Source organism: Pleurodeles waltl, chromosome 6 (assembly GCF_031143425.1).
Source record: "Pleurodeles waltl isolate 20211129_DDA chromosome 6, aPleWal1.hap1.20221129, whole genome shotgun sequence".
NCBI classification, from domain to species: domain Eukaryota; kingdom Metazoa; phylum Chordata; class Amphibia; order Caudata; family Salamandridae; genus Pleurodeles; species Pleurodeles waltl.
This window is the reverse complement of record NC_090445.1, coordinates 301,096,762-301,117,369: the sequence shown is the minus strand read 5'-3', so window position 1 is coordinate 301,117,369 and position 20,608 is coordinate 301,096,762.

Genomic DNA, 20,608 nt, shown 5'->3' with positions numbered 1-20,608 from the left:
CATGCCACAGAGTCAGACTGGACCAGTGAGACGGAGGGCGAGGGGAGCTCCACGACGGGGACGACTGGAGCCTGCAGCGACACGGACACGTCCTCGGAAGGGGGCTCCCTTGCGGGGGTGGCACCATCCGTGCCCCCCGCCATTACAGGTACAGCCGCCACCCAGCGCACCATCTCCGCCCTCCCAGCAGCCCCTCCGCGTTCGCCCCGTGCCCGCTCTGCCAGGAAGCCGGGCATCTCCTTCGCCCCAGGCACCTCAGGCCCTGCCCCTGTTACCCCCGCTGCCCTCAGTGAGGAGGTCATTGACCTCCTCCGAACGCTCATTGTTGGGCAGACTACCCTTTTGAATGCCATCCAGGGGGTGGAGAGGGAGGTTCATCGCAGCAATGCGTACCTAGAGGGCATTCATTCGGGTCAGGCTGCCCATCAGCGATCGTTCCAGGCTCTGGCCTCAGCACTGATGGCAGCCATTGTCCCTGTCTCCTGCCTGCCTCTACTAACTCCCTCCTCCCAGTCTCCTGTTCCTCTGCCTGTCCCACCCACACCATCAGACCAGCCTGCACACACCTCAACACCCAAGAGAAGCTCATCCAAACATAAGCACCACAGATCACGCAGACATTCACACACGCAACATTCCGATGCAGACATGCCAACAGTCACTACCACCTCTGTGACCCCCACCTCCTCGTCTCCCTCCTCCCTCCCTGTGACGTCTACACTCACACCTCCATTCACCTCACCATCAGCCAGTGTTTCCATCACCAGCACACCCTCCACTCCAGTCCGCACACGTGCAGTCACCACCCCCACTGCCATTTACACGTCCCCTGTGTCCTCTCCCACTGTGTCTGTCACCCCCTCTTCCACACCACACAAACGCAGCCACCCACCCACCCAACAGCCATCCACCTCACGACAGCCTATCCCTCCTGCACCTGCACCCAAAGACAGCAAACGTGACTCACCTACAACCACATCCTCTCCCTCCACTCCCATTCCCACTGTACCTACCACTCTCCATTGTCCCAAGAAGCTCTTCCTCGCCACTACTAACTTCTTTCCTGACCCTGAGCCCCCCCCCTCCTTCTCGTCGGGGTAAGAAGAGCACCTCAGCCACCACCAGCCCTGCAGCCCCCTTGACAAGGGTGCAGGGGTATTGGAGCCCGCCAGCCCGCATGTCTGGATCTTCGCCCAGCAGCAAGGGGACAGCCAGCCCACCCCCTGGGAAGAGGAGCAGAAGGCGGAAGGGGCGCCGCAGGAGCCCGCCTTCTACATCCCCCCCGGACACCACCCAGAGACAGTCACCAGCCACAGCTCCAAAGGGAGGAAAGGGCCACAGGCCGACGACTAAGGAGGGCAAGGGCAGCAAGTTGGAGAGGTCAGGCAGCAGGCCTGCTGCCCAGGAGGAGCCCACAACCCCCATAGCCGCTGCCCCGGGAGGAACCGGCACAGCTGCCCCGGGAGAGCCCACCAGCCCCATAGCCGCTGCCCAGGGAGGACCCAGCCCAGCTGGCCAGGAGGGCCCCACCACCCACAGCCCAGGTGGGCAGTGAAGGAGCACCATCCCCGCTGCCCAGGAGGGCACCACCAGGCATTTAGCAGTTGGCCATAGACCGTCCGCCGTCTCAAGAACCGCTGAACTGGGCCCTTCAAGGCAAGAACCGCTGAACTGGGCCCCGCCGTCTCAAGAACCGCTGAACTGGGCCCTTCAAGGCAAGAACCGCTGAACTGGGCCCTTCAAGGCAAGAACCGCTGAACTGGGCCCCGCCGTCTCAAGAACCGCTGAACTGGGCCCCGCCGTCTCAAGAACCGCTGAACTGGGCCCTTCAAGGCAAGAACCGCTGAACTGGGCCCTTCAAGGCAAGAACCGCTGAACTGGGCCCTTCAAGGCAAGAACCGCTGAACTGGGCCCCGCCGTCTCAAGAACCGCTGAACTGGGCCCCGCCGTCTCAAGAACCGCTGAACTGGGCCCTTCAAGGCAAGAACCGCTGAACTGGGCCCTTCAAGGCAAGAACCGCTGAACTGGGCCCTTCAAGGCAAGAACCGCTGAACTGGGCCCCGCCGTCTCAAGAACCGCTGAACTGGGCCCCGCCGTCTCAAGAACCGCTGAACTGGGCCCCGCCGTCTCAAGAACCGCTGAACTGGGCCCTGCCGTCTCAAGAACCGCTGAACTGGGCCCCGCCGTCTCAAGAACCGCTGAACTGGGCCCCGCCGTCTCAAGCACCGCTGAACTGGGCCCTTCAAGGCAAGAACCGCTGAACTGGGCCCTTCAAGGCAAGAACCGCTGAACTGGGCCCCGCCGTCTCAAGAACCGCTGAACTGGGCCCTTCAAGGCAAGAACCGCTGAACTGGGCCCTTCAAGGCAAGAACCGCTGAACTGGGCCCCGCCGTCTCAAGAACCGCGGAACTGGGCCCCGCCGTCTCAAGAACCGCTGAACTGGGCCCTTCAAGGCAAGAACCGCTGAACTGGGCCCTTCAAGGCAAGAACCGCTGAACTGGGCCCCGCCGTCTCATGAACCGCTGAACTGGGCCCTTCAGGGCAAGAACCGCTGGCCCTTTGGCAGACGTGGCAGGGCAGGATCTATCTCGGGCAGGGCTGCAGGATGTCCTCTGGCCAACTTGCCTCCTCCAGTGGCAGTGGGGTCTGTTATGGACTGTATGGACTGTGGCTTTGCTCTCCCCAGGATGGCCCAGTGGGCAGGCCACCCACTGTATGGACTGTATGGACTGTGGCTTTGCTCTCCCCAGGATGGCCCAGTGGGCAGGCCACACACTGTATGGACTGTATGGACTGTGGGTTTGCTCTCCCCAGGATGGCCCAGTGGGCAGGCCACCCACTGTATGGACTGTATGGACTGTGGCTTTGCTCTCCCCAGGATGGCCCAGTGGGCAGGCCACCCACTGTATGGACTGTTTGGACTGTGGCTTTGCTCTCCCCAGGATGGCCCAGTGGGCAGGCCACCCACTGTATGGACTGTTTGGACTGTGGCTTTGCTCTCCCCAGGATGGCCCAGTGGGCAGGCCACCCACTGTATGGACTGTATGGACTGTGGCTTTGCTCTCCCCAGGATGGCCCAGTGGGCAGGCCACCCACTGTATGGACTGTATGGACTGTGGCTTTGCTCTCCCCAGGATGGCCCAGTGGGCAGGCCACACACTGTATGGACTGTTTGGACTGTGGCTTTGCTCTCCCCAGGATGGCCCAGTGGGCAGGCCACCCACTGTATGGACTGTTTGGACTGTGGCTTTGCTCTCCCCAGGATGGCCCAGTGGGCAGGCCACCCACTGTATGGACTGTATGGACTGTGGCTTTGCTCTCCCCAGGATGGCCCAGTGGGCAGGCCACCCACTGTATGGACTGTATGGACTGTGGCTTTGCTCTCCCCAGGATGGCCCAGTGGTCATGGAGTCCCCTCGTGGATCTGGCGTCGTGTACTCAAGTGGCTGAGGTGCCCCCCCCTTCCCTTCCCCCTGAGGTGCCTGTCCTATTTTCTTTCTGATGCCCCTGCAGTGTTCTCTCCGTGGAGTTCTTGTCGTGGGACTGGGCCTTGCCCCTTTGCACAGGACCCCTGTGATCCACGGACAGTGGTTGGACTACATTTAGTAGCTGTATATATTTTGTACATAGTTTATTTATTTATTGGGATTAATGGCGTACATATTTCAATATATCTGCCCGTTTATGATCTCTTCTTTTGGTCTTTGCATTATTTCGGAGGGGGGTGGTTTGTGGGTTGTGACAGTGATCTGTGGGAATGCATTGATGTGTGTGTTGTAGTGGGTGTGGGTGGGTGGGTGTGTGCCGGTAATCTTTTCCCTCCCCTGTGTCGTAGGTGCAGTACTCACCGATGTCTTCCGCGCCGCCGGGCGTGCTCCTGGTATATGAGGAGGAATAGGAGTGCGGGGATGACCTGTAACTCTGGCTCCATACTGCCGGAATCTCGCGTGGAGTGCGTAGAGGTGAGCGTTTTCCCGTTCGTAGTCTGTTTCCGCCGTGTTCTTATCGGCGGTGCTCCCGCCCCGGAAAAGGTGGCAGATTGGTGGGTCGTAATAGGGTGGGCGGTACTTTGTCTGCCGCCGGGCTGTTGGCGGGAACCGCCGCGCTGTTTGTTTGTACCGCTGTGGCGGTCGGAGTGTTAAGTTGGCGGGCTGTGTTGGCGGTTCCCGCCAGGGTCAGAATTGCATATTTTAGACCGCCGGCCTGTTGGCGGCTTGGCCGCCGCTTTATCACCGACCGCCAGGGTCAGAATGAGGGCCACAGTCTCTAGCCAAAACAACAAGACTGTTGAGATATGGGGGGCAGCACTACCGAGTATGGGGACTTAGGCCTCCATTATGACATTGGTGGTAAGTCCCGCTTACCGCCATGCTAACTGCCACCAACATACCACCGCCTCAGCAGAATACCGCCACCCATATTATGACACACACATAGCAATCCGTCACTATACAGCCACACACACAAGTCCACCGGGCCAAAGGTCAGTGATAAACTGGCGGTAGCAAAACCCACACTGTTACGCCAACAGAACTATGCCCACAGCATTATGACCCACGAATCACAGCGGCGGACATTCAATGGCGCTAAAACATTGGCGATACATACCACTGCGCTCAAAATACACACACACATATACAAAACAACACTACATTGGACAATTCAAACTACACACACCTGACACACATACACACACCACACCCACACCACTATAAAACAGACACCCACATTACCCACAACCCTTCACGGCTACAAACAATTGCCAACTGACAGAGATAGACCAAGAGCACCCACAGAACCAGAGCCACATAACACCATCACCTACACACCATCCACGCACCTTACAGCACACACCCCAACACATCACCACACACACACCACATACACCAATGGCACCACAAAGACACCCCAGGTTCTCAGAGGAGGAGCTAAGGGTCATGGTGGAGGAAATCATCCGGATAGAGCCACAGTTATTCGGATCACAGGTGCAGCAGACATCCATCGCTAGGAAGACAGAGCTATGGCGGAGAATCGTTGACAGGGTCAACGTCGTGGGTCAGCACCCCAGAACAAGGGATGACATCAGGAAAAGGTTGAACGACCTATGGGGAAGGTGCATTCTGTGGTAGCAAGACAACAAATAGCAGTACAGAGGACTGGAGGTGGACCCCCACCTCCTCCCCCACAACTAACAGTATGGGAGGAGCAAGTCTTTGAAATCATGCATTCTGAGGGCCTGGCAGGAGTAGTAGGAGGACTGGACTCTGGTAAGTCAACTATTTATTACTATCACCCCCCTACCTGCATGCCATCACATACCCTCACTCATACCCTCACTCCCATCACCACACCACCTCACACACACCCCACCATCACAACCCACCCATCCCAATACCAAGCCCTGCAAGTAACACCAATGCACACACCCCCATCACAGACCTGCATGGACATCCATCACTAAAGCATACACACTAGAGACAATCACCTAGCCCACCAAATAACTACTCACACAAGGCTAAGCTGCCAGGGCAATAACAATCATAGAGGGCAACACACCCATGCACAAGATGTCACACGCAGAAACAATAACACTGCATTTACATTCCCACAGGTCCCCCACCCAATGTCACCGGAGAGAAGGTGCCAGCAACATTCAGTCCCCCCAGAAGACGCCTACAGTGATGAAAGCAGCTCTGGACACCTGGAACTGGATGACCAACCTGGCCCATCAGGGACCGCCGGAAAGTCGGTTATCCAGGCACAGTCCCATACCACCACAGAGCCTACCCCCTCAGGAAACACCAGCACAGCACCCACCCAGCAGACCCATACCTCTGTCCCCAGGACACGTCAATCAGCAGTGTGTCCACCACTACAGGGACCCCAGGACACCCAACAAACATAGGACAATCAGGGACCTGGGGTAAGTGGCAGTGGGCACACGGTTCAGGGGACAGAGGCACAGGACAACAGGAAAGCTGGGAGGACTGCTGTGTGACGGGGGAGGACAGGCCCAGGGAACCAACTCTCCAGGAGACACTTGCAGGGATCCTGGGAGCATACCACCATTCCCAGGAGACGATGGGCCAGATACTGGACAAGAAGCAGGAGACCCAGCGGCTGCAGGAGGGACAGTACCTGGCTATCAGGGAGGACTTCAAGGACATCAACACCACCCTGGTCACAATTGCAGGGGTGCTGGCAGACATGGCCAACACCATGAAGGAGGCAGTGGCACACCAACTCTTCTGCCGCTAGTGGACAGGAGGCCCCCACCACAGGAAGAACAGGCCACCAGCAACCCTGCCCTTGCAGAAGGAGAACCACCGCACAAATGGTCCCTGCGATCTAGGCAGAAGTCGGAGATTTCCTGATTGTCACCCTTGTGTCCCACTCTCTCACCCTGTCCACCTTGAACTGCCATTGCTCCCCTTCCTATGCCCCCTTGGACAATGCACCTGTGATACAAATATACTGGACTCTCTCCTGGACTTTCCTCCACCATCAACCCAGCCCATTGCACATCCCCTCTATTTACTGGCACTTAAATAAACACCATTTGAAAAAATACAAGTATGGAGTCTGGCAAATGATTGAACTATGTATTCATTTAACAAACTTCAATACCACTGTACAATAATGTATACATAGCAATGACCTGTAGTTGGCTGCAGTCAACACACCAGGAGCTAGAGTGGGGCACAGATATTTGAAAATAGAGATGCCAAAGGGTACAGTAAGTGGCCATAGAAGTGGGAAAATCAGCCTGCTATGTACAATGTCAAACACAAAACTGTCATTGCAAAGTGAAGTTACAGTGTCTTACCTATGTGTCACTGGAAGTATTGTCGTATTATTGCACTTCTGTTGTCCTCATCCTCATGCTCTGCCTCCTCATCTTCACTGTCCACAGGGTCCACTGCTGCCACACGGCTATCTCCAGCCTCATCTTCCTGCAGAAAAGGCACATAGAGTCTGAAGGCAAGGTTTTGCAACATACAGCATGCCACGCTGATCTGGCAGACCTTCTTGGGTGAGTAGTACAGGGATCCACCAGTTAGATGGAGGCAACAAAACCTGGCCTTAAGGAGGGCAAAGATCCTCTCGATAATACTTCTTGTCCGCCCTGGCATTCCTCACAGGGGTCAGTAGCCATGACAGGTTGGGGTAACCAGAGTCACCTGCAAATATCGAGGGACAACTGTTAGACATACACTACCCCTTAGGGCCAACACCATACCCATACACCAACACCTACTGGGTGGGAATCAGGGCTTACCTATTAGCCATACCCGGTGCCTCTGGAGTTGAGCCATCACATATGGGATGCTGCTTTTCCTCAGGATAAAGGCATCATGCAAAGACTCAGGATACTTTGCATTGACATGGGAGATGTAGTGGTCCGCCAGGCACACTATCTGCACATTCATTGAGTGAAAGCTCTTTTGATTCCTGAAAACCTGTTCCTTTCTCCCAGGGAGGGCAAATGCAATATGTGTACCATCAATTGCCACAATAATGTTGGGGATATTTCCCATTGCATAGAAGTCAGCTTTCACTGTAGCCAAATCTTTCACATGGGGGAATACGATGTAGCTGCACATGTGTTTTATCAGGGCAGACAACACTCTGGTCAGCCTATTGAGAACATTGGCTGTGACATTCCTGCTGCCAAGCCCACTGTCACTTGGAAGGAGCCAGTTGCCAAGAAATGGAGCACAGATAGGACTTACACAAGAGGGGGCATCCCGGTGGGCTGACGGATAGCAGATATCAGGTGAGGCTCCAATTGGGCACACAGCTCTGTGATTGTGGCCCGTCAAGTCTATAGGTGAGGATGATGTGCCTGTCCTCCACAGTTGCCAAGTCCACCAGGGGTCTGTACACGGTGGGGATGTCTCCATCTCCTATTTATCCGCTGTGGTTGCAATCTATGGGGCAAAACGGTGAGCAGCTGGTCAGATTCTCATATTTCCAACCACTACACTTCATTGCATGTTGTGATTGTAACAGTAAATTGTTGGAGAGGTCCAAATGGTGCTTATGTGTACTGTGACGCAGTTATGTGCCTTGGCATGCACCCCCCCTGAAATGGCTTCTGCCAGTCCTGTATGGAGGGACATGTGGAAATGAGGTAATTCCACTGACGTTGTGCGCCATTGCGGGAGGCGGTTGAGAATGCCGTGCAACTCTTCATTGGTTATCATTGGGCCCTATGGGGGGGAGGGGCCAATGGTGATGTACGCCGGCAGTGACGGTACGCACCGCCATGGACGTGACTGCCATTTTCTATCTCTTCACTCACTTGCTACCTGATTTTCAACAGGAGAGGACTTACACTACATGTGCTGCTGTGAACTGTGTCTGGAACCGACCATGGCTCGTGTGACTGGGGAAAGGACCCCTGCCTTCACCTCGGTGGAGTTGGAGAGCCTGGTGGATGGGGTCCTACCCCAGTACCGACTGATGCATGGGCCTCCAGACCAACAGGTGAGCACACAGTGAGCACGATGCATGGGGCATGATTGCATAGAGTGGTGTGTGTGAAGGCCACGTGTGGGGTGTTGGATGGATGTCCCCTGGACAGCGTGCATCATGTATGCTGGGCCATGTCTGTGCTAATGGGGATGGGAAGGTCTATGGTGGGCTATGAGTTTAACAGGCAGGACAGTCGGACTAATATCTTTCCCTGTGTCCATTTCCCTGCTGGTCAGTGCATTCAGATAGAGGGTATATTGTGTGCCATCGCCAATGACGTGTGGACCCTGGGGGTCTACGGCAGGTAGAGCACCCACTGTTGGAAATGGTGGGAGGAATTGAGACGCTGTGCACGGAAGACAGTGGAGGCCCAGCTGGGGATGGCGTCCCAATGAGGAAGGTGTGCCCGTCGAACCCTGACCCCCCTGATGGCCCACATACTGGTGGTGGCCTATCCGGAGCAGGATGGGCGGTTGGGGGCATCACAGCAGCCACAAGGGGGTGACTACAGTGCCCATCATTACTACTTATGCCTGGAGGGGTAGTATCTGGGTGGGGGAAGTGTTCCTGTGGGTGCCCCTAGGCCAGGCCTGACATTGCAGGGTAGGTCCCATGTTAGGCAGGATTCTGATGTAACATTCCTCCAACCAAGCTAGTAGGCATCCACTACTGGGAAGGGTTCTGTGGGTCTCAGGTATGCTGCAATTGGTGTTAGGTGTCCCTGTCCATGGGCTGGTGACTAGCATTGAAGGAACTCACCAACCCCAGGTCCTCCTCCATAGACCCTCCCCACTCACAAGACCTCTGCGACTCCCTCTCCATCTACTTTCACCATAAAATCACAGACATACATGGAAGCTTCGCAACGCCATCCCCCACCACCACCACCACTCACATGGTCAACCCCATCACACCCTGCGGCTCCAACATACTAAGGGGGTGATTCTGGCCAGGGTCGGCGGGAGCACCGCCGACAGACCGGCGGTGCCCCGCAGGGCATTCTGACCGCGGCGGTAAAGCCGCAGTCAGACCGGCAACACTGGCGGTCTCCCGCCAGTGTACCGCCGCCCCTTTGAATCCTCCAAGGCGGCGCAGCTTGCTGCGCCGCCGAGGGGATTCCGACCCCCCCTACCGCCATCCAGTTCCCGGCGGTCCGCCCGCCGGGAACCGGATGGCGGTAGGGGGGGTCGCGGGTCCCCTGGGGGCCCCTGCAGTGCCCATGCCACTGGCATGGGCACTGCAGGGGCCCCCGTAAGAGGGCCCCTACGAGTATTTCACTGTCTGCTTGGCAGACAGTGAAATATGCGACGGGTGCAACAGCACCCGTCGCACCTTCCCACTCCGCCGGCTCGATTACGAGCCGGCTTCATCGTGGGAAGGACGGTTTCCCCTGGGCTGGGCCGCCCACCAGCCCAGGGGAAACCTCAAAATACCCACCGCGGTCTTCCGACCGCGGTACGGTATTTTGGCGGCTCCCGCCGGGCGCGCAGTGACCGCGCCCGGCGGGAGTCAGAATGACCCCCTAAGTGCCTGGACCCCCACCAGTGATGAGGGAACCACCAAAACCATGAGCACCATCCACTCCAGCTCCCCCACAGACCCCTGCCCTTACCACGTCCTCAATAAGGCCAGCCAAATCATCGCTCCCCAGCTCCTGACAATCATCAACAGCTCCTTCAAAACTGCCATTTTCCCCGAAAGCTAGGAACACGCTGAAGTCAACGCATTGTTCAAAAAGCCCAAAGCCGACCTGAAGACCTCAAAAACTACCGCCCTATCTCCCTACTCCCTTCCCCACGAAGGTCACAGAAAAGATAGTCAACAACCAACTTTCTCACTTCCTAGAGGACAACAGCCTACTCGACGTCTCCCAGTCTGGATTCCGCAAAAACCACAGCACCAAGACCGCCCTCATCACCTGCGCTGATGACTTCAGGACCAGGCTCGACAAAGGTGAAAGCATTGCCCTCATCCTCCTCGACCTCTCCGCAGCCTTTGATACCATATGTCATCAAACCCTTCGCACACGCCTCATTGACACCAGAATTTGCCACAGAGCCCTGGACTGGCTCACTTCCTTCCTCTCCGAAAGACCACAAAGAGTTCGCCTCCCCCATTCCGGTCAAAGGCCACCAAGACCACATACGGAGACCTCAGGGAACCTCACTCAGCCCCACCATCTTCATTATCTACATGGCTCCGCTCGCCAACATCGTACGACCCCACGGCCTCAACATCATTTTCTACGCTGACGACACTCAGCTCATTCTCTCCGTCAAGAGGAATCCTGCAACCGCCAAGAACAACCTCCAGACCGGTCTTCTTACCATCCCCAAGTGGATGACAGCAAGTCACCTCAAACTTAACTCAGAAAAAAAACGAGATCATCATCTTTGGGCCCAACAAGTCAGCATGGGACGACTCCTGTTCGCCGGCCGCCCTGGGGCCGCCACCAACACCCACCACCCACGCACGCAATCTCGGCTGCATACTAGACTCTTCACTCTCCATTACCCAACAAGTCAACGCCATCTCGTCCTCATGCTTCAACACCCTTCGAATGCTCCCAAGACCTTCAGGTGGTTTCCCGTGGAAACCCTAAGAATGGTCACCCACGCCCTTGTTAGCAGCAGACTGGACTACGGCAAAGCCTTCTACGCAGGATCAATGGCCAAATTCCAGAATAAACTCCAGCGCATCCAGAACGCCTCAGCACATCTCATCCTCAACCTCCCTTGTCACGAACACATCTCTGCCCACCTCAGAGCCCTCCATTGGCTACCCATCAACAAAAGGATCGTCTTCAAAATCCTAATCCATGCTCACAAAGCCCTCCATGACATTGGACCGGCCTACCTCAACGATCGACTTAACCTCCACAACCCGACACGCCAGCTCCGCTCCGCCGACCTTGCCCTCGCAACAGTCCCTTGTATTCACTGTACCACAACCAGCGGCAGATCATTCTTCTACCTCGTTGCCAAAACCTGGAACTCACTCCTCACCAACCTACGCAATACCCAGGACTACATGAACTTCAGGTTGTGCCTCAAGACCTGGCTCTTCGAGCAGTAGCACCCCCCACCCCAGCACCTTGAGACCCTTCCGGGTGAGTAGAGCGCTCAACAAATTAATTGATTGATTGATTGATTGTGACTGGTAGTGCAGTGCCTAGTGTGTAGCACTATTCCCTGTCTGTGTCATGTACGCCAACGGTGGTGTTGTTGCCGCCATTGACCAAGTGTATCCGTTGTCTCTTCCCCCCTTTTTATTTTGCCACCCTGTCCTTCTGTGCATTAGCATCATCTGGCGCCGAAGCAGAAGCAACGGCGACGGAGAGAGCTGTAACCCACAGGATCCAGGAGGTCGATTCCACCGACCGTGATGGCACCAGTTGGATGGAGGGCGAGGGGAGCACCACGGTGGAAACTGGAGTGGACAGTTCAGACAGTGATACCTCCTCCAATGGAAGCTGCCTGGTAGTGGTGGACACCTCTGTGCGAACCCCAACTACAGGTACAGACGCCACCCCCATACCAGCAGCACCCTCCCAGCAGCCCCTGAGTGAGTTTCCCGTGCCCGCTCACCCAGGAGGGTGGGCATCTCCTTCGCCCAAGTACCTCAGGCCCTGCCCCAGTTAGCCCTGTTCCCCAGGGTGAGGAGGCTATTGACCTCCTGCAATCCATCTCTGTTGGGCAGTCAATGCAGGAGGCTGGCCTGGCTTATAGTGGGTACTTGATGGTACTTACACCTTGTGCCAGGTCCAGTTATCCCTTATTAGTAGATTAGTAGTGTTCTAGCAGCTTAGGCTGATAGAGGTAGCTATAGCAGAGCAGCTTAGGCTGAACTAGGAGACATGCAAAGCTCCTACTATACCACTTATATCATATAGCACTATATCATAAGAATCACAATACTCAGAGTTACTAAAATCAAAGGTACTTTATTTTAGTGACAATGTGCCAAAAATATCTCAGAGGATATACTCCCTTAAGAGGTAAGTAAAATACACAAAATATACACACAAACCAAAATCAGGTAAGTAAACAGTTAGAAAAGTATTGCAAACACTGTACAATACAGTAGGATGTAATAGGCATAGGGGCAACAAAATCCATATACTAAGAAAGTGGAATGTGAACCACTTAAGGACCCCAGGCCTAGTGCAGTGTGTAAGGGGGTCGCTGGGAGTGTTAGAAAACACTAAGGGTATTCAAGATACCCCACCCCAAGACCCTGAAAAGTAGGAGTAAAGTTACCCTACTTCCCCAGAAACACACTAAAGTTGTGATATGAGATTCTGCAAAGACCACAACAGACTGCAAAGCACTGAAGATGGATTCCTGGACCTGAGGACCTGCAAAGGAAGGGGACAAAGTCCAAGAGTCATGAAAGTGTCCAGGGGGGCAGGAGCCCACTAAACCCAGGATGAGGGTGCAAAATGGCTGCCTCTGGGTGGAAGAAGCTGAAGATTCTGCAACAACGGAAGATGCCAGGAACTTCTCCTTTGCACAAAAGATGTCCCACGGCGTGCTGGAGGACACAGAGTTGTATCTACACAGAAAGACCACAAACAAGCCTTGCTAGCTGCAAAGGTTGTAGTTGAAGAAAATGGGTGCTGTCTGGGCCCAGGAAGGACCAGGAGGTCGCCCCCTGGAGAAGGAGACAGAGGGGGTACTCACCAATACAGAGAGCCCATGCAGAAGGAGGCAGCACCCGCAGAAGCACTTAAACAAGGGGTCAAGAAAACTGAGCATGGCGGTCATCTCAACACTACAAAGGAGGGTCCCACGAAGCCGGTGGTCAACTCAGTGAGTTGAGCAATGCAGGACTGATTGCTGGGGACCTAGGCTATGCTGTGTATGAAGGATTCCTTGCAAACATGCACAGAAGCCCTTGCAGCTGCAGTTCATGCAGTACACAGGATTACTGTCTGGCGTGGGGAGGCAAGGACTTACCTCCACCAGATTTGGACAGATGGACCACTGGACTGTCGGGGTCACTTGGATCTAGCTCCTGTGTTCCAGGGACCAGGCTCATCAAGATGAGAGGCGACCCAGAGGACCAGTGAAGCAGATGTTTGGTGCCAGTGTTAGCAGGGGGAAGATTCTGTCGACCCATGGGAGATTTTTTCTTGGCTTCCAGTGCAGGGTGAAGGCAGACAGCTCCTAGAGCATGCACCACCAGGAAACAGTCGAGAAAGCCAGCAGGATTAGGCGCTACAATGTCGCTGGTAGTCTTCTTGCCACTTTGTTGCAGTTTTGCAGGCATCCTGGAGCAGTCAGCGGTCGATCCTTGGCAGAAGTCAAAGAGGGAGATGCAGAAGAACTCTGGTGAGCTCTTGCATTTGTTATCTGAAGAGATACCCACAGATGAGACCTTAAATAGCCCCAAAGGAGGATTGGCCACCTAGCCACGTAAGCACCTATCAGGAGGGGTCTCTGACGTCAACTGCTGGCACTGACCACTCACAGGCCTCCATTGTGCCCTCACGCATTCAAGATGGCAGAGGTCTGGGACACACTGCAGGAGCTCTGGGCACCACCCCTGGGGTGGTGATGGACAGGGGAGTGGTCACTCCCCTTTCCTTTGTCCAGTTCGCACCAGAGCAGGGGCTGGGGGATCCCTGAACCGGTGCAGACTGGTTTATGCCAGGAGGGCACCATCTGTGCCCTTCAAAGCATTCCCAGAGGCCAGGAGAGGCTACTCCTCTCAGGCCCTTAACACCTATTTCCAAGGGGAGAGGGTGTAACACCCTCTATCAGAGGAAATCCTTTGTTCTGCCCTCCTGGACTGGGTGCCCAGACCCCAGGAGGGCAGAAGCCTGTCTGTGGGTTGGCAGCAGCGGTAGCTGCAGTTAAAACCCCAGAGAGCTAGTTTGGTAGTACCCGGGGTCCATGCTGGAGCCCCAGGGATGCATGGGATTGGCACCCCAATACCAGATGTGACATGGGGGGAGAATTCCATGATCTTAGACATGTTACATGGCCATATTCGGAGTTACCATTGTGAAGCTACATATAGGTATTGACCTATATGTAGTGCACGCATTTAATGGTGTCCCCGCACTCATAAAGTTCGGGGAAATGCCCCGGAACTATGTGGGGGCACCTTGTCTAGTGCCAGGGTGCCATCACACTTAGTAACTTTGCACCTAACCTTCACTAAGGGAGGGTTAGACATATAGGTGACTTATAAATTACTTCAGTGCAGTGTAAAATGGCTGTGAAATAACGTGGACGTTATTTCACTCAGGCTGCAGTGGCAGTCCTGTGTAAGAATTGTCTGAGCTCCCTATGGGTGGCAAGGGAAATGCTGCAGCCCATAGGGATTTCCTGGAACCCCACTACCCTGGGTACCTATGTACCATATACTAGGGAATTATAAGGGTGTTCCAGTGTGCCAATCAGAAATTGGTAAAATTGGTTACTAGCCTGCAGTGACAATTTTAAAGACCGAGAGAGCATAAGCACTGAGATTCTGATTAGCAGAGCCTCAGTGACACAGTTAGGCACCACACAGAAAACACATTCAGACCACAAACTATGAGCACTGGGGTCCTAGCTAGCAGGATCCCAGTGAGACAGGAAAAAACAAACTGACACACAAGTCAAAATGGGAGTAACATGCAAGGCAAGATGCTACTTTCCTACACACAGCCATACAACGAAGAATATGTCATACCATGCTAACACAACACAAAACACTTCTGACATACCTATCACCACACACACAAATGAACAAACATACAACACCAACACAAGGGCACACAACACCACTCTTACACATGACAATACAAACAATAGCCAAATTAGTTCGAAACATGCATGATATAAACACAAACATATCCAACATACAATACACAGCCATCACAGCGGGATGGATGCCAGGGCCATACCAACTCATGCTACCCAAACACATCAGCTAGCACAACTAACACACACACAAACATGTCACACACACACAAACCAAAACAGGCAAAAACAAAACAGCCATTTGTAAAGAAAGGCAGGACAAGTATGTTACCATCATACAACTGGTTGGCCCAGATATATTAAATATATATATATATATATATATATATATATATATATATGGCAATAAATAAATAACTATGTACAAAGAGAAGGACATTGGCCAGTCCAAAGTTCAAAATGCTAAAGGAGCATATGGCACTTCTGTGTGCCCCTACATGACTCCTGACCGGTACATGACTTCCACAGGGTAGGGGCATCAAGGGGGCAGGGAGGATCCTCAGGGATTGAAGCGGGTGGAGGGGAGTTTGGGCTTGGGTTTGGAGTGGGGCTTTAGGTTTGGGTTTGGGAGGGGGGCTTAGGGTGAGTTTTAGGGGAGGTCTGGGAACACTTGGGAAGGGTTGACTTCTTGGTAGGGCGAGGGGCATGAGTACTAGAGGTGGGCAGAGGAGGACTTGGAGGTGGAAGGGCTGAATTTAGGGTGGGAAACAGATCATTTAGGGGTATCACGGAGTGAGAACGGAGTAGGGAACAGGGGAAACTCCGAGAGGAAATGCTTCTTAGACACACAAGCAAAAAAGGTTTTGGTGTTGAGGTAGAGGGAGTGGTTGTAGGAGGTACCTTGGTGGATGTCTTGGGTGCATGTGCGTGTGAGGAATACTTGTAGGTCCTGGGTGTCTGTTGGGTGGGTGAATGCAGGCGTTTATGTGTCTTAGGAGGAGGGGGGGAAGAGGTGCTGGGACATGCCATGCTGGATGGGTGACTGTTTGTTGTGGTGGTGTCTGCAGGTATGGAAGATGTGCTGCATGTGGGTGTGTCGGTAGTTGTGGTGTCTGCAGATGTCATGACTGGGGTGGATTTCTGCGGGTCTGATATTGTGCTCACTGTGGGTAAGATAGGAGTTGTGGCTGGATCAGTGAATGTTGGTGTGGTGGTTGCAGGTGTTTCTGGTGTAGTATCTGTGAAGGGGATGGTAGAGGACGGTAGGGGAGTCTGTGTAGGTAGTATATGTTGGTGTGTCTGCAGGTGGGTGTTGTTTGAGTGCATGCCGGTGATGGGTCTTGTGGTGCTTGTGGTTATCAGCACTACTCTTGGATGTTGAGGTACATTTATGCTTGTCTGTATGTGTGCTTTGGCTATGTTTGGGATTGGGAAGAGGATGGTCGAGGGGGAACAGAAGACAAAGGGTGACTGGCTGCCATTATTGTGGAAGCCAAAGCCTAAAAGGATCTCTGTAGGCCAGCCAGTGCTCTGTAAATGCAGTCCAGGTATGCATTGCTCTGCTGGACTTCAGCTGTCGGTCCCTGGATGTCATTCACGATGGTCAAATGACTCACAGAGGTGGATCTCAGGAAGTCAATAGCCTCCTCACTGAGGGCAGCAGGGCTGACTGCGGCAGGGGCAGAGGTGCCTGCGGCGAAGGAGATGCCCACCCTCTTGGATGAGCGGGGATGGGCAACTGGGTGGGGAGCTACAGGGAGGGCGGTGGTAGTGAGAGGGGTGATGGACTGAGATGGTGCTGGCGTGGTCCCAGAAGGATCCGCCACTGCCAGGGCGTGTCCACTGGAGGAGGATTCCAAAGATGACGTGACAGATCTGGTCTCCGCCTTGGCACTCACCTCACCCTCTGTGCCACTGAGACCCTCGCTGTCGTTGGTAGCAGCACTTCAGGCCTGTGGCCAGAAGCATCCCCACTCAACTGTGCCCCTTCTCCTTTGTCTGCTGATGCTGATGCACAGAAATAGAGAAAGAGACGGAGAGAGAGAGAAATAGGGAGAGAGAGGGTTAACATCTACCTCACATACACACGTAAACATGCACACATGTGACAATACATATCCTAGCTAGGCTATCTCAGGTGTCAATACACATTTCCTGCATTATTTCACAACATTTCACTACTACCCACCCCTGTATGCCAACCCTCACACCTACATCTACATCCAAGTATGTCAGCACGACTGGAGTTATCCACATGATCACCACCAACGCCATCTCTGCATGCACATCATGCCCTGGATTAGGTACAAATAACTCCCTGATTTCACATCAGACCTCTCTTGATATCTCATCACCTACTGGAAGTGCAGCAGACTGAACAAAACACCTGAGGCCTATACAGTTACAACAGCTGATCAGTCCATGTCCTTTGTTAAAAATATCCATGACAGTGAAGACTACTCCACTCACACACTACACAGCATCTGCCTGTCACATTACATGGCTGACCTAACACAGTAATTCAACTTGCCTCATGTGAAGTAAATACCATTACCAGTACTTGATGTATATCGTCCCTGCAATAAAAAGAGAGCCATACAGTTGCCCATACAGGTGTGCTATACAGATGGAAGTGGACTGACACCATAGAGCCACAGATGCTCAAATGCAGGTGGATGCAGCAGGTCATGTGCAATGATTAGAGTGATACCCAAGCTCACATCCACAGAAAAGGCAGCATGGAGTCACAAATGCGGCAATGTCATTAGTAAACCATGTCCACAATCCAGACATGTAGATGTCTTGATATGGGTGAAATACATCCACTGACAGCAAACCAATCAAACACATCTACAGCTTATACTCAGGCCGGGTGGTTACTACCCATCCCCACTACTCTACATACATGTTGCATTGACTACATTGCCACATAAACTACAGTGAGGCAGCTAATCGAATACAACCCAAGCCAAGTACCAGGATACGGTCAGTATTCACCCCCTTGTGGCTGCTGTGTTTCCCTCAAATGCCCATCTATCTCAGGGTAGGCACTGCCAAAATGTGGGCCATTTGGGTGGGTCAGGGTCCAACGTGGACATCCCAAGCTGATCCTCCTCAGTATTCCGGGCCCAGTGTCTCAGGTCCTCCCACCGCTTGTGACAATGGGTGCTCCGCCAGCTGTGGACCACCAGGCTCCATGCTTGCTTGGTGATGGCACGCCAGATCCCTTTCTTCTGATCGGTGTTCACCTGCATGGATGACACAGACAAAAGGATAAAGTTAGCACCTTACCAATAGGAGTGGGCTATACACATCTCTTAGACCTGGTATCTTTGGTGTGGTCTTCCCTGTCTTTTTGCCTTTGCTTCCCATGTTTTGACTGTGTGCTGGACTCTGTTTTTGCTGTTTGTGGTACTCTGGACACTTTACCACTGCTGACCAGTGCTAAAGTGCAAATGCTCCTGTGTAAATTGTATGTATAATTGGCTTTTCTATGATTGGCATATTTTATTTACTAGTAAGTCCCTAGTAAAGTGAACTAGAGGTGCCCAGGGCCTGAAAATCAAATGCTATTCGTGGGCCTGCAGCACTGGTTGTGCCACCCACATGAGTAGCCTTGTAAACATGGTTCAGGCCTGCCAGTGCAGTGTCTGTGTTTGCAGTTTTAAACTGTCAATTCGACTTGGCAAGTGTACCCACTTGCCAGGCCCAAACATTCCCTTTTTATACATGTAAGGCACCACTTAGGTAGGCCCTTGGAAGCCCCATGGGCAGGGTGCAGTGTATGTTAAAGGTGGGACATGTAATGATGTGTTTTACATATCTTAACAGTGAAATACTGCCAAATTCGGTTTTCATTGTTGCAAGGCGTATCTCTCTCATAGGTTAACATGGGGGCTGCCTTTACATATCTTTAAAGTGTAGTTTCCCTTCGAGAGCAGATGTAAATTTGGAGTTTGGTGTCTCTGAACTCACAATTTAAAAATACATCTTATAGTGAAGTTGGTTTTCAGATTGTTAGTTTGAAAATGCCACTTTTAGAAAGTAGTTATTTTCTTGCTTTCACTATTCTGTGACTCTACTTGTTTGTGGATTCCCTGCCTGGGTCAGACTGACAGTTGGGCTGTTTGTGAATCTCTTCTTGACAGTGATACAAAGGGGTGTAGCCTGCATATCCTGATGAGCCATCTGAGCTGGAGTGGAGGGAGGAGTGGTCACTTACACCTGAGTGGGATGGGCCTTCCTCACACAATGCAGTCTCCAGCCCCCTGGTGTGTGTCTGGAGCCTGACCTGGGAAAGGAAGAATCTAGTGAACAACTGATACTTCCCTTTGAAGTTTGCTACTTCAGATGCAGAAAGGGGTATAAGTAGTGGACCCAAAACTCCAGACTTTTAGATCACTTCTGGAACAAAGAGGAACCTCTGCCATGGAGAAGAGTTGAAGAGCTGAGGTGAAGTGCTGTCCCTGTCTGTGACTGTGCTTTGTTGGGCTATCCTTCAGTTGCTGCTTCTGCCTGTGAAAGAGGACGAATACTTTGTTGTGAATTTCTGCATGAGAACAATCTCCAAGGGCTTGAACTGAGCTTGCCTCCTATTTTTAAGTCTCAGGGCCATCAAAGACTTCCTCTGCCAGCACCTGGACTCTGCTGAGACTCCTACCCTGCCAAGTGGTGCCCTTTTCAGTTCCTGGGCCCTTGTAAGGTGAAGTTGAAAGAACAGGAGCTGAAATCCACACACAGAACATTGTGCAGGGAAATTTTTGATGCACCATCTGCAATGCAGCTGAAAAACAATACACCACCTCTTCACGACTACAACTAATGTTCCAGCTAGAGAAATGACGCAACACCCACTTGCGGCTGCTGATAATGATGCAAACCCCATGCAGTGCGGTTTTCTAACACCTTGCGATTGGATTTCTCATGCATTGTCCCTGGGTGTCAAAGTCCTTGTGAACCTGTGCAGCTCTCAGGTGCCCTGTCCGAAAATCGATCTTGTGATGGAGAAAAACAACGCAGCGCGTACCTGACCGGAGAAGAAATTACGCACGGCCTCACGAGTAAGGAATCAACACATATTTGACTTTTTGGATGCAAGTTTGCCCGTGTGGATTTATTTTTGACACAATCCAGGTGCTTTGTGCCAAATCAATGTTTCTATTGTTTTCTATGGAGTAATTCTCTTATTCTTTTGAATATTCATATTTTGACTTGTGTTTGTTGGATTTGTTCTGTTTTGGTCTTGTTTGATTTAGATAAATATTACTTATTTTTCAAAACTGGTGGGGTGTCCATTTTGTAGGGTCTTCACTGTATTACAGTGTGTGTTGGTACAAATACTTTACACATTTCCTCTGTGATAAGCCTGACTGTGTGTGCTAAGCTATCAAAGGGGTGAGCAGGGGTTATCCTAGGTGTGTATCTCTATTACCCTG